The sequence below is a fragment of the Desmodus rotundus genome, chromosome 6 (assembly GCF_022682495.2).
Source record: "Desmodus rotundus isolate HL8 chromosome 6, HLdesRot8A.1, whole genome shotgun sequence".
NCBI lineage: Eukaryota > Metazoa > Chordata > Mammalia > Chiroptera > Phyllostomidae > Desmodus > Desmodus rotundus.
Genome location: NC_071392.1, coordinates 70,600,252 through 70,613,543, shown reverse-complemented (window position 1 = coordinate 70,613,543; position 13,292 = coordinate 70,600,252).

Sequence of the window (13,292 nt, the reverse complement as noted above, 5' to 3'; positions counted from 1 at the left end):
TTCCTTCTCTATTCCATGAGGAATATTCTTAAAGTCCGTTGAAATGAACAGTATTTAAAAAAAGGTTAAATTTCTCTTTTGACATTTTCTGCTACATTGACATTTTCTGTGGTGTTTGATTGGAATGAGACCTTTTCTGCTTTGCTCTGTTTATGTTTGTCTTACACAAATCAAACTCTTTGTTTTAAAGTATTTCTATTGTTTTTCCTTCTTTGTTTCATAGGGGAATGTCTCTCCAAGAAAATGCCAAATCACTTTTACTTGTTTCAAGGTTAAAATACAGTTGCTGAAAAGATGTATGCTGTTTTCTTTTGTTTAAGAAATTTACACTTGAAATATATGTAGGCCAGAAGAGAAACGAAGGTTTCCCTGGTGGAAAGGATTTTAAGTATTTAGCTTTTGAAAACACACAATTATATGAACACAAAACTGTATTTATGCAATACCTGCAATTTCAAACTCAATTTTGATAAGCAGGATGAATAAGTTAGGCCAAAACTGGTCTTTGGTGAAAAGAAATATCAACACAGCATCTCATAAGGAGCACAAGTGAATGCTTCCTGACTCGGATTGTGAGGCTAGCATGCCACATTTCAGTGGGTTCCTGCATTAATAAGTTGGTTCTCATGAGGACCAATTGTGTGGATAATTGCATAATACACATTTTTTTCTGGTTTAAGAGTATAGAATTATAGGATTTCAAGAATTGAAGGGACTATTAGCCTTTCTCTGAAGTATACCTGTTTTGTAGATTTTTCTCTCTCTTTTAAAAAGTTACATTCTTCATGTTACAATAGAGAAAACACCTTTTGTGTTCTTCCCTTGTATAAAGCCATTTTAGTTTCCTAGGCTGGTAACCGTAATCAAGTACCACAAACAGAGGTGGCTTTAAACAACAAAATCTTATTTGATCACAGTTCGGGAAGCCAGAAGTCCAAAATCAAAGTGTCAGCCTGGTTGGTGTCTTCTGACGGCTCTGAGAGAGCATCTGTTTCATGCTCTTCTCCTTGCTTCTGATGGTTGCCAGCATTCCTTGGTGTTCCTTGCCTTGTATACACATAACTCCCATCTCTGTCTCCATCTGCACATGACTTTTTCCCTTATGTGTGTTTTTGTCCAAATCTTCCTCTTTTTATAAAGACACCAGTCATTTGATCAAGGTCCCCCCACTGAGCCCTCAATCTAGTTCATCCTCAACTTGATTATATTTGCAAAGACACCACTTCCAATTAAAGTCACATTCACAGGTACTTGGGTTAGCACATCAACATAGCACCTGGGGGACACAATTCAACCTACACTGGCACCACTGTGACACATTAGAAGTAAAAGTCCTATACTAGGGCAGAGTCCTTGCTTCAGTGCCCAATGAAATGCTATTTATGCATTAGTTCCATTACTGCAAATCTTAAAGAAGTGGTCAGACTATTTTATTTCTTTACAATATTGACTTGCCCCTACTGGTGTGGCTCAGTTGGTTGGGCATCATCCCAAAAACCAGAGATCATCGGTTTGATTCCCTGTCAGGGCACATGCCTAGGTTCAGCTTGGTTGCCAATTGAGGCCATACGAGAGTCAACGAACCCATGTTTTTCTCTCACATCGATGTCTCTCTCCCTCTCTTTCTCTCTCCCTTCCCCTCTATAAACAAACAAACAAACAAACATTGACTTGAAATGAGTCAGCTGTGGCTTGGTACCTGAAATCTCATGCATTGTACGGTGATTTCATGTCATTGATATTTGTTGTGATGATGTAACTGAACTTGAGGACTCCCACCACTTGCTGCCCGTAAGCAATAACTCTGGAGACAGAGTCCAGTGGAAAGGAAAGTGGAATTTTGATTTACTTATAGATATACACAGATTTCTTGATGCCCACCACCTACCCCCTTTCCACCAGAGGAGCAAACAGGCTGCTGGAGGTTGGCCACTGAAGCAATTTCCCACAGCTTTGCACCCAGGGAAGGGGATACAGGGTTGGTCACCTGGCCACGCCACCAAGCAGGACCTGACAGCCCAAATCTCCTCTCTTTACCCGCTGCCCCTTTCTTACTGGCCGTGCTCCCAGTACCTGTAGTGCTCTGGTCAGGGATGTGCTCAGGGAGGGGCAGGGTCCCGACTCTCCCTGGCTGCACTGGGGTGGTAGCTGACTGGTCCACACTGCTGTGGGCCCCGGGCAGGCAGCAGCCACCACAGGGTTTGGGGCTCTCTGGCCCAAGTCAGAGGCATGGGCTGCAGGCAGTGGGCAGCTGCCATGGATCCTCATGGTCTAGGTTTTCTGTATCAAGGACTAATCAGGTACAAATCTTTTCAGGACTCTTTGAAAGACCTGAAGTTGCATGTAAATTTTCACATAAATCTTTTATATGTACATTTTGGGAATGAAGTTTCTTAACTTTTAACTGATATTCAAGGGGCTTCATGATGTAGAAAAGTTAAGAGCATCTAATTTATGAGAATAGCAATCACCTGACCTCTGACTTCTCCTATTTTCTCTTTCATACTCTTCTGAGTTGACAGAGACCATGAATTTTGTTGTACTCAGGACTGTTGTTCTACACAAAGTACTCTTCCTTCTCCCCCTGCCACCACCACTACCCTCATTTCCCGTGGGCTTCTCCCCAGACTTCAAGTCTTAGCTTAAATTTCATCTCTTGGACATTCCCATCTAATGTAGATTCTCTGCTTCCCATTTATTTTCTCTAAAATCCATCAAAATATGCACATAATTTGCTTAGTTTTAATCTATCTACAAAAAGGCAAGGATCTTGTCTATCTTATTTCCTTTCACATTCCAAGTGCTTACCACAGTGCCCAGACATAATAGGTATTCAGAAAATATTTATTGAGTACAAAATACCTGGAGAACACACTCTAACATGAGGCAAGAACCTAAAGAGCACCAGATTTATGGAATCAGAATCCTAAAAGACATTTCCAGGTATTAACTTTTCCACTACATTAGCAATTGTTTGTGCTGATGAAATTGGTGACTCTATCCATAATTAGAGCTTAATTTACCTTTACAAAAGAAATGAGGTGTCTTAAAGTTCCATTTAAAAAAAAATCCAGGTATTAGCAACCAGTGAAGCAAACTCTGAACTGAAATGAAAATTAATTTCTTCTTTGATCTAACATAACTTGTACTAAACAAAGGTACCTGAAATATTTCTTGTTCCCAATGCCCACATTACTGGCCATGTAGAAACACTGTGTGTTCTGTTACTCCTATCATGTTCCAATAATCAGAAAACTGAATGCTTATCAACTCAGAACAGGGGTCAGGAAGTATTCATTGACAAGTTTTAATGCCTAAGCATTTTTGTGTCCCTCTTTTTTTCTTTAAAGAGAGATCAACACCTATGATATTAACCCAACTTGTTTTCTTTTTTTTCCTTTTAAAAAAAATCCTCAACTGAGGATATGTTTATTGGAGAGAGAGAGAGAGGGAGAGAGAGAGAGAGAGAGAGAAAATGATCCATGTGAGGGAGAAACATCTATTGGTTGCCTCCTGTATGCGCCCTGACCAGGAATTGAACCTACGAGCTTTTGCTGTACTGAATAACACTCCAACCACACCCAGCCAGGGTTAGCCCCAATTTTAATAGCTGTTCTAGCTTACTTTTAAATTTCTGCAGACAGTCAGATAGGATATATGAATATGACCTTTGTACCTACTTTATTTTTTTTTTTTAATTGTTAGCAGCCCCTTTTAGGAGAGACTTAGCTGTGAAGGATTTGACTGTTCGTCTTAAACTTATGACAGTTTAAGAATTATCAGTGGAAGTTGGAAATGGAAATGTCACTCATGTAAGTGCATTTCCATTTAAGCAACAGAAATCTTACTTCCTACAGATTATTGTTTCTTCATATAAAAATATTTTGTGATGCACATCAGAAAGGACTAAGTTAAAGCTTGATCACCCAAGGTGAAGATCATCTCACAAAAAAGGCTCCTCTTCAGTCCATTGCGTTAGGAAATGTTCTAATTTATCAGCTAAAGAGGCTTCAATTAATTGTACAATTTGCATAGGTTGTAGCTATACCTGTAGTTTTCTAGGTTCAATAAAATATTTTAAAAGCAAGTTTTATATTTATTTATTCATGACCTAATTTTCTAAAGACAGCATAAGGGACTACATTAAAAAAATTTTTTTAATAAAAGCACCACACGATCATTGTAGAACATTTTAAATATGTAAACAACATTTTAAAAATAAAACATGCTCTAATAAAAATATAATGAACATCCTTTTGGTGAAATACTTTTATACATTTTGAATTACTCAGAATAAACTCCCAGTGTGTAAAAGTTTTCAAGTATATATGTGGGAAACTACTTATTAATACTTTATTACTATAAATAAATCAAATGTATTTTTTCTTTAGTAAGCAGTCTAAACTATCAAGATGAGGAATAAAGCCAAACCACCAGAAGAAAATGAAAGTGGCAACTTATCTTTAAAGGCATTACCCAGGAAAAAAAATGATCCAACTTGGTCCTTTTGGTTATATCAATTTAATTACACTCCATGAGTAAACAGTTCTCTTCACTGCTTAAATAATACCCAAAATAATACCTGTCATATATTAATACTTAAAAAATCATTCATTGAATAAGTTAATCAGGAAAATATAATAAGATTATGGCTTCTATGCAGTTTTCATCCCCCTTTGACAGAATAAATCTAAATAATCAAAATGTACTAATTCAATACCTTTCATGTTTGGAGCCTACAGCTATTGGCCTCCACTTTACATTTGAGGAAACCAGAGCTAGTATGTATTGGTCTTTTGGGTTTTATTGCCCTACTAGTCCAACAAAATTAAGAGTAGAACTGACCCACACAAGTGGGAAATCAGTCACAAATCCAATATATTTGGTAGCTAAATTTAGCTAAGATGGAGACCTATATTTTAGATATGATTTACTAGGAACTATTCTTGAAACAAGTTTAAAGAAACTCATTGACGCTCTTTATGTGCAATATCAGACTTGGACCTAGTTGTTGTGCACTCTGGGTTATTTTTCCAATTTAACAGCAGTTTTGTTTAGTTTCCCCATCTAGTAGCCTCTGTACTTGTTTATATTCTATGATTAGGTTGGATGAAGATAACTCTTAATGATATCTCCCCCATACTCAACTTAAAATGAATGTTAACCACTTAGAAAATGCCCTTTCAGAATTTGTTGAACCAAGTTCTCAGCCCTGCAGCAGACGATTTCTGCTAAGTTTTCCAGAGTCTCAAAACCCACGTTCAATTTCTCCACAGAGAGTTTTGTTTGGTCTCCATCAACGTGGCTCTGCTAGCTTCCCTCTGAATGCCATCTCCTTCAGCACCTTGGAACTCCAGTCTCTGCCTCATGTAGGCAGAAATCCAGGGCTACCATGAGGTCCCCTTGTGTGTTTTCCTTCTCTGGAGAGTCCTGCACTGCCTGCTCTTCAGTGTCTGAAACAGTTACCTCATATATTTTGTCCAGTTTTTTTTATTATAGTAGCCTGAGGGGCAAGTATACTTGTAACAATTGTTCTGCCAAGTCCAAAAGCAGGAGTCCTATTTGCTTTTTTATTATGCTTTCTTCACTATATTCTCTTTTTTCCTCTCCTGACTGTTGCTTGACTGAATAAATTTATTTCATTCTTGGTTGTTTTTTTTTTGTTCGTGGTGACTGGTAATCTACTATTAGACTAGTGGTTATCTTCAAAAACAAATTTTTTGACTACTATTTGAACTTTTATTTTCCTAACAATTTCAATAATTAAAGAATATATATAAGATTGCTCTCTCTGAGAATTTGGAGCATAAATATTAGATAAGAAGCATCTTAGTAATCATAATTGACCGGGCTATTATCTATACCTAGAAAATCTAAAAGAATCAACTGAAATTTATTGCATCAACTAAGATAATTCAATAATTTAGCCACAAAACCAAGAGTCTTTCTGTATACCAAGAGTTTACTAGCTCCTGGAAGAGGAGCAACAGCAGCCGTAGGCATAATTCCTTGGTAACCTTCAACTCTAGCTAATGCAGGAGGGGTAACTGAAGTTCTCCAAAGGGAGGGGGAACTGCACCAGGGTGAATAGCCTGAGGTTGCGCAAACGAAAGGGAACTGATTCTTCTGTGCATGATACTGTAACAGGTTGCCATCTTTGTGGATTATAGACTGCACTTTTTAAAAATTTTAGGAACATACTTTCTTCAATATTATACTGCCTCTGAATTTCATGTGTGCGCATGTGTGTGTTTAAAGAATAGTTCCCTGTTGATTATATTGGAAGAATGAGAGATTATCTTTTCCTAAAACTAGTAGAAAAATCTTGGAAGTTACTAAGTCTTGGAGAGGTAAAGCTCAACCTAGATTGTTTTAATGTCTATGTGCATAACTACTGGCAGTCCGTCAAGGCATGATTCCAAATCGATTAACTGAGTCTTTGGGGAAAGTGTCATAGTGCATCAGTCCTGTGGATCATATGAGTAAGAGAAGGGAGATGTATCCTTAGAAGAAACATCCCTGTGGACAGGAAAAGGTGATGTTTTACTGAGGGATGGTGGGTATAGGCTCTGTGAGAGCATAAAAGAAAAGATATTCTTTAAAGAGAGGGAAGCAGCTGTCAAGTCAGAGAAGCAAGAATAACAACTGGTCGTCACGACCAAGAGGAAATCTGAAAAAAATGACTTTTTTCATGGACTATGAGCATGGCTTACCACATGATTTTAATTTTCTCCAACGTTCTAATTAATTTACCTTTCTTTCTGGCACACTTCTGTCCCCTGTGTGTTAGCATTGAGGACAGTTGCATAACAGAGTTAAAGAAGGGGCAGTCTTGCCCAGGCTATGTAGTTAACATGGTATCAGTGAAGCAGGGGAAGCCCGCAAGAGTGCAGCATACTAAGAGGACGACTTAGGAGAGGACATCAGATGACCCCCTCCCCCATTTGCCAAGTGCACCAGATAGAGGCAACTCCTGAAGCAGGGAAGGTGAACAATTGGCTTACATAACAGTTTAAATAAATTCATGAATCTCTTCTTCTTTGATGTAATTTTAACTTCTGAGTGCTATGATACACATATATAACAACATAAACAAAAATAATAATAGATAACCATTATCAAGTACTTGCTTTTCCTATACTTTATGCTATGCTGAAGTTACCTTATTTATTCCTCAAAACTGACTTATAAGGAGGATACTACTATTTCCTTGATTTTATACAGGGGGAAATAGAGTTTTGGAGAGATTAATTAACTTGATTATGCTCACGAATCTTGTAAGTGAAGTATCCAGTAGTGTTGAAATTCAGGCACCTGATTTTTTTTTTTGAGAGAGAAACATTGATTTCTTGTTCCACACATTCATTGGTTGATTCTTATGTGTCCTGACCTGGGATCGAACCCACAACTTGGCATATCAGGACATCGCCCTAACCAACTGAGCTAACCAGCTAGGGTTTGGGACCTGATTTTAGATCCTACATTCTTATATACTCTGAATAGGCAAAATATATTGAGCACCAATATGTAGAATAAATAATACAGCTGCAGTAGAGAGCTTATTTCTTCTAGGAGTGACCCAGCCCACTGGAAATTTACATCCTCATGAAGTAAGTAGAAGGGATGTTTTCTGGATGCAAGGTGAACTGGGCATCCTGCTTTCTGTCTGCTAAAACAACAGGAATTCCTTCCTTCTGGTCAAAAATATTAAGCAAGTGAAGGCCATCTATGAGGATAACATCCTGAGCACATGAGGTCTAGAAAATAAATACCGGTTGTGCCAGGATTAAGACCAGCTAACATTTTTTGTTTAGACAACTCAAGGAAAGGGATATTCTAAAAGGTGTTTTCAAAGTATTTTATTTTTTTTAAATGATAAGAACCCCTAGCTGGTGTGGCTGTGTTGGTTGGAGCATTGTCCTATGCACAAAAATGTCACATGTTCAATCCCTGGTCTGGACACATACCAAGGTTGTGAGTTTGGTGCCCATTAGAAGCAAGCAATCTATGCTTCTTTCTCACATTGATATTTCTCTCTCTCTCTCTCCTTTCCTTTGTCTCTAAAATCAACAAATGTGTCCTCAGGCGAGGATTTAAAAAATGAAGATAAGATATATTGCACATTAAATTGTTTGTGACAGGTGCATTTAAAGACTTCTTCAACCTCCTGCCCCTAAGTATGTTCACATGACAACTTCCTTGAATAAATACTTAGTCTGGAGAGTATTCTGGAAAGCAGGGGTCCCTGATACACTTGGTAACTATAGTTACAGTGGTCTCATCTTTTCATGGAATGTAAAATAATATATCATCTCAGAAGTCATTTTCAAAGCCTTAATGAGATAAACACTCATTTTTCCAGGCAATGTTCCTGTTGTTGAGTGTTAGTCATAATTTCCTTCTCTTAATGACAAAAGTGACGTCTAGCTGTAAAGCAGAGGCAAGATGTGAATGCTAATGTCTCACAACTTAGAGAACAAATCTGTTAATTAAAAAAAGTATTTTCTAAGAAAATGTTTTTCTTTTCTTCATTGAAATAAAATAACTGATTTATTTAATTAGTGATTATTCCCAAAGCTACTTTCAGATAATGATGATATTAAATTTTAATTGACTAATCCATACAAACTTGGCAAAATATTAGTATAAAAATGATTTAAAAAAAAATTCACCCAAAATTAAAACATTCCTCCCACCTTGGAGGAGTAATGACAACAAACAAAAGAGTTGAGAAATTAATTGATGGCTTTGTAATGTGAATCACATCTTCACTACCCTGATGTCTTTTGTGGGAAGAGGCATTCCTCCATCTGTGTAGAAGGAAAGAGGTTAACAATACTTGCCTCCCGATTTCTATTTATGAGAAAGAATTTATGAAGAGACTAAAAATTCTACTCCCCTAGTTATACAAAAAGGCATATCTTTGGTGAAATAAAAACACTTTAATAAATACTCTCTAAAAGATGTTTGCTAATCCTTGTTATTATGTCCAAGGTATGGTATTTCCTCTAAGGAAAGAGAGTACTTCATACACCACAAAGAACTCTTTCCCAGCCTATTTTCTATACCATTGCTGGGGTGTGCGCCTCAGCTTGGGCTGTGAAGCTGATTTGTGTGAGTCCTGGAAGCCATCCTGTGTTTTACTTCTGCTGTGAACACAATGGATACTGGAAGAACCTACTGACAAGGACACAGGAAATAATTTGAATGCAAATTTTGACTTCTCAAGCAAAATTTTGTTATTCTGTTTACTTGTACGTCACCTTCAGAACTGACTTCCTAATGAAGTCTGAGTCTTCCCACCCCTTTGGCAGTGCCTTCAACTCCAAACTCTGGAGAAACTGCTTGAGTTTAGCAACATCTTTGGCAAAAAATTAGTTTTTGATGAGTTGATCATTTATTCCTTCACATTTCCTTCTGTATTCAGAAAATATTCTTTTCTATCTTGGGCTTGATTATATTTAAATAAATTTGTTTGGTTTTATTTTCTTGGTAGGGGAACTGGTAGTAAAGATGTAAGAAAGTGGAACTGACTTTGAGACTTTAAAATAAAACCAAATCAGTGTTTCTCAGTTATGTCAGGCCCAATGCCTCTTTTAGAAAAAATATTTCACAATATCATGTTTACTATCCTTAATTGATAATATATAATTCAAAAACTTATCAACAAAATATCTTAACTAAACCACAAATAAAAAATAAAGCAAAAGCGATTTATAATCAATAATATCTATTTCATTCAGTAAATAATCAGGGATGGCTGTATTTAAAGATACAGCAAATAATTCATTTCGTTTATGTAGAACCACTGAAAATACAATAGCTACAAATATGGATGGATGCACATGGTGTTAGTGACTCACCTGCCACAACGACATTGCTGTCTATGATGAACAACTCATTAAATTCCTAAACAAAACAAAACAGCCCCTTAATCTGCATGGTAGCAGCATTCTGGGAAAATTTGTTAAAATTAAAATTGTTTAAAAAATATTTTATGTATTTCTGTCATAAGGAGATGGGGTCTAGCCTCAGAAAATTATAAACAAGGTTTTTACCCACATTAATGTCAGGCACAAAATTGTGAGGGATGTCAGATAATTCTTTCTTTTGTTAGACTGTCCAGTGTGCTACATCCTTGGTTCACTGATACCCACTAAGCTCAGTAGCACCTTACATACAATCACTGACAACCAAAAATCCCCCCACAACATTTCAACCTGGCCCTGTGGCTGGAGGACAGTCCCTACTTATCGAGAGGCACTGGTTCCAGGGAAGACCAGTGGGCTTTGTAGCTGTAACGGAGTATCAGGCCTACTTATGTGTCAACACACTTAAGTTGCCATCACGACTCCTCATTATGTACTTTAACCCTTACCTTGTCAGTTTCCTATGAGCTTTTGTAGACTAAGAATAATAACTGAAGACTAGGAGTAACCTTAGTTTCTGCCATTTTCATCATGTCAAGATCTTTGAGGGTGAAAAACCTATAAAATGGGCACATTTATGGAGTTTAAGTAGTTAGCATTTTTCTGTGGGTGCTAATTAGTCCGAGAAGATTAAGTCTAGATGAATAACTGGAGTTGTGGGGTAAGCACACAGGAACATGTTCCTCTTGGTATTCCACCAGTGCTAATCACCAGTGAGAATTGGTTGGAAAATCCAAGTCACAGCCATAAGCCAAGAGCCTAAGAGATCATACAAGTATATAAATGCCATATCCAAAGTCACAAGAGCAAGTTTTATTTTTTAAATATATTTTATTGATTATGCTGTTAGAGTTGTCCCAATTTTTACCCCTTTGTGCCTGTCTATCCAATACTCCCATTTCCCCCAGCAATCCCCACCTATAGTTCATGTCCATGAGTCATGCGTGTAAGTTCTTTGGCTTCGTCATTTCCTGTACTGTTCTAACGTCCCCCTGTCTATTTTGTACCTGCCATTTATACTTCTTAATCCCTACACTATTTCCCCCATTCTCCCCTTGCCCTCTCCCAGCTGATAACCCTCCAAATGATCTCCATATCTATGATTCTGTTCCTGTTCTGGTTGTTTGCTTAGTTTTTTTAGATTCAGTTGTTAATATTTGTTCCCATTTTAATGTTCACAGTTTTGATCTTCTTCTTTTTCTTAAATAAGTCCCTTTAACATTTCATATAATAAGGACTTGGTGATGATGAACTCCTTTAACTTGACCTTATCTGGGAAGCACTTTATCTGCCCTTCCATTCTAAATGACAGCTTTGCTGGATAGAGTAATCTAGATTGTACGTCCTTGCTTTTCATGACTTTGAATACTTCTTGCCAATCCCTTCTTTCTTATAAGGTTTCTTTTGAGAAATCAGCTCATAGTCTTATGGGAACTCCTTTGTAGGTAACTCTTTGCTTTTCTCTTGCTGCTTTTAAGATTCTCTCTTTATCTTTAATCTTTGGCATTTTAATTATGATGTGTCTTTGTGTGATCCTCTTTGGGGCTAACTTGTTTGGAATTCTCTGTACTCACTGGACTTGTATGTCTATTTCCTTCACCAAATTAGGGAAGTTTTCTTTCATTATTTTTTTCAAATAAGTTTTCAATTTCTTGTTCTTCCTCTTCTCCTTCTTATAACCCTGTGATTCGGATTCTGGTACATTTGGAGATGTCTCAGAGGCTCCTTATACTATCCTCGTTTCTTTTTTAAATTCTTTTTCTTCTTGCTGTTCTGGATGAATGTTTATTTCTTCCTGATGTTCCAAATTATTGATTTGAAACTCAGCTTCATCCCCTCCACTGTTGGTTCCCTGTAGATTTGTCTTTATTTCAATAAATGTAAACTTCATTTCTGCCTGGATCTTTTTTATGCTGTTGTCATACTCAGTGAGTTCCTTGGACATCCTGATAACCAGTGTTTTGAACTCTGCATCTGATAGATTCCTCATCTCTATTTCATTTATTTCTTTTTCTGGAGGTTTTTTTGTTTGTTTGTTTGTTTTTCATTTGGACCATATTTCTTTATCTTTTCAATTTGGCAGCCTCCCTGTGTTTGTTTCTTTGTATTAGGTAGAGCTGCTTTGACTCCCTGTCTTAGTAGTGTGGCCTATTGTAGAAAAGTTACCTATAAATTGTGTGGGTCAGAGCCTTAGGTAATTGCCAAGGCCAGGTAGCCCACTTCACTACTTGTGGCTCTGTGGAGGGAGGCCAGAGAGGGGACAGTACTACTTCCTGGCTTGTGAAGTTTTCCCTGCCACTCACCCTATTTCCAATCACTTTGCTTTCTCCTCTTATGTGGCTGGTGCCCTTCCAGCTATTTCCCTGGTGCTGAATCCCACAGGGGGTGGGTCTGCATAAGTTCTAAGTCCATGTAGGCCCTTTAAAAGGAGTCTCCTGAAAATCTGGCAGTTTCTTCCACTGCCCCAACCCCAACTTGTTTTTACGGGCAGAAGTTATGGGGATTTATCTTCCTGGTGCTGAAACTCTGGGATGTGTGGTCTTGCCTGGAGCTGAGATCCCTCACTCCTGAGGTTTCCTCTCAATTTTTATCCACCACATGTGAATGTGGGACCACCCATTCTGCCACCTCTCTGCACCACATTGTGTCTCCATGCCTCTCCACCCATCTCCCCATCTCTGCCCCTCCTATTCGTCTGGATAAATGTGGTTTCATTAAATACTTGGTTGTCAGACTTCCATATATCTCAATTTTCTGACAGTTCTAGGTGATATTTGCTTTGAGGTCTAGTTGTAATTTTTTTTTGGTAGTTGTTTGAGGAGGTGAGCATGTTTACCTATGCCTCCATCTTGACTGGAAGTCCACAAGAGCAAATTTTAAAATATGAGATCTAAGTCAAGAATCAGGACATAAGATGAACTGGATTAAAGCAAGAGATCAGAGACAAGTGAAAAGGGCTGCAAACAGCTTTTGGTGTGTGCGGCTTGTCCTCACAGGCCAGCAGATATGAAGCTCACACTTGAGTCAGGCTATATTAAAGAAACAGGGTTGAAATAGGCATTTTTCAAGATACTAGCATATACATGATTTTTATACATGCCACATATGAAAGCAGGTTTGTTGGCTATATATTTCAACAAATTGCTAAATAATTACTTATGCAGGTGACCTTTCAGTATATTATTTAAAAATAATTATATTGACTTACTCTACTAGATGGTGAGCAGCTTGAAGGCAGTGTTGGTTCATATTCATTGCTTTCTCTCTCTGTGTATGTGTGTCTTTATACATATATATTACAGATATATAGCTGGAGAGCTCTCTTTGCCTAGATCTTTGTATATTTCTTATCTCTATATCTAC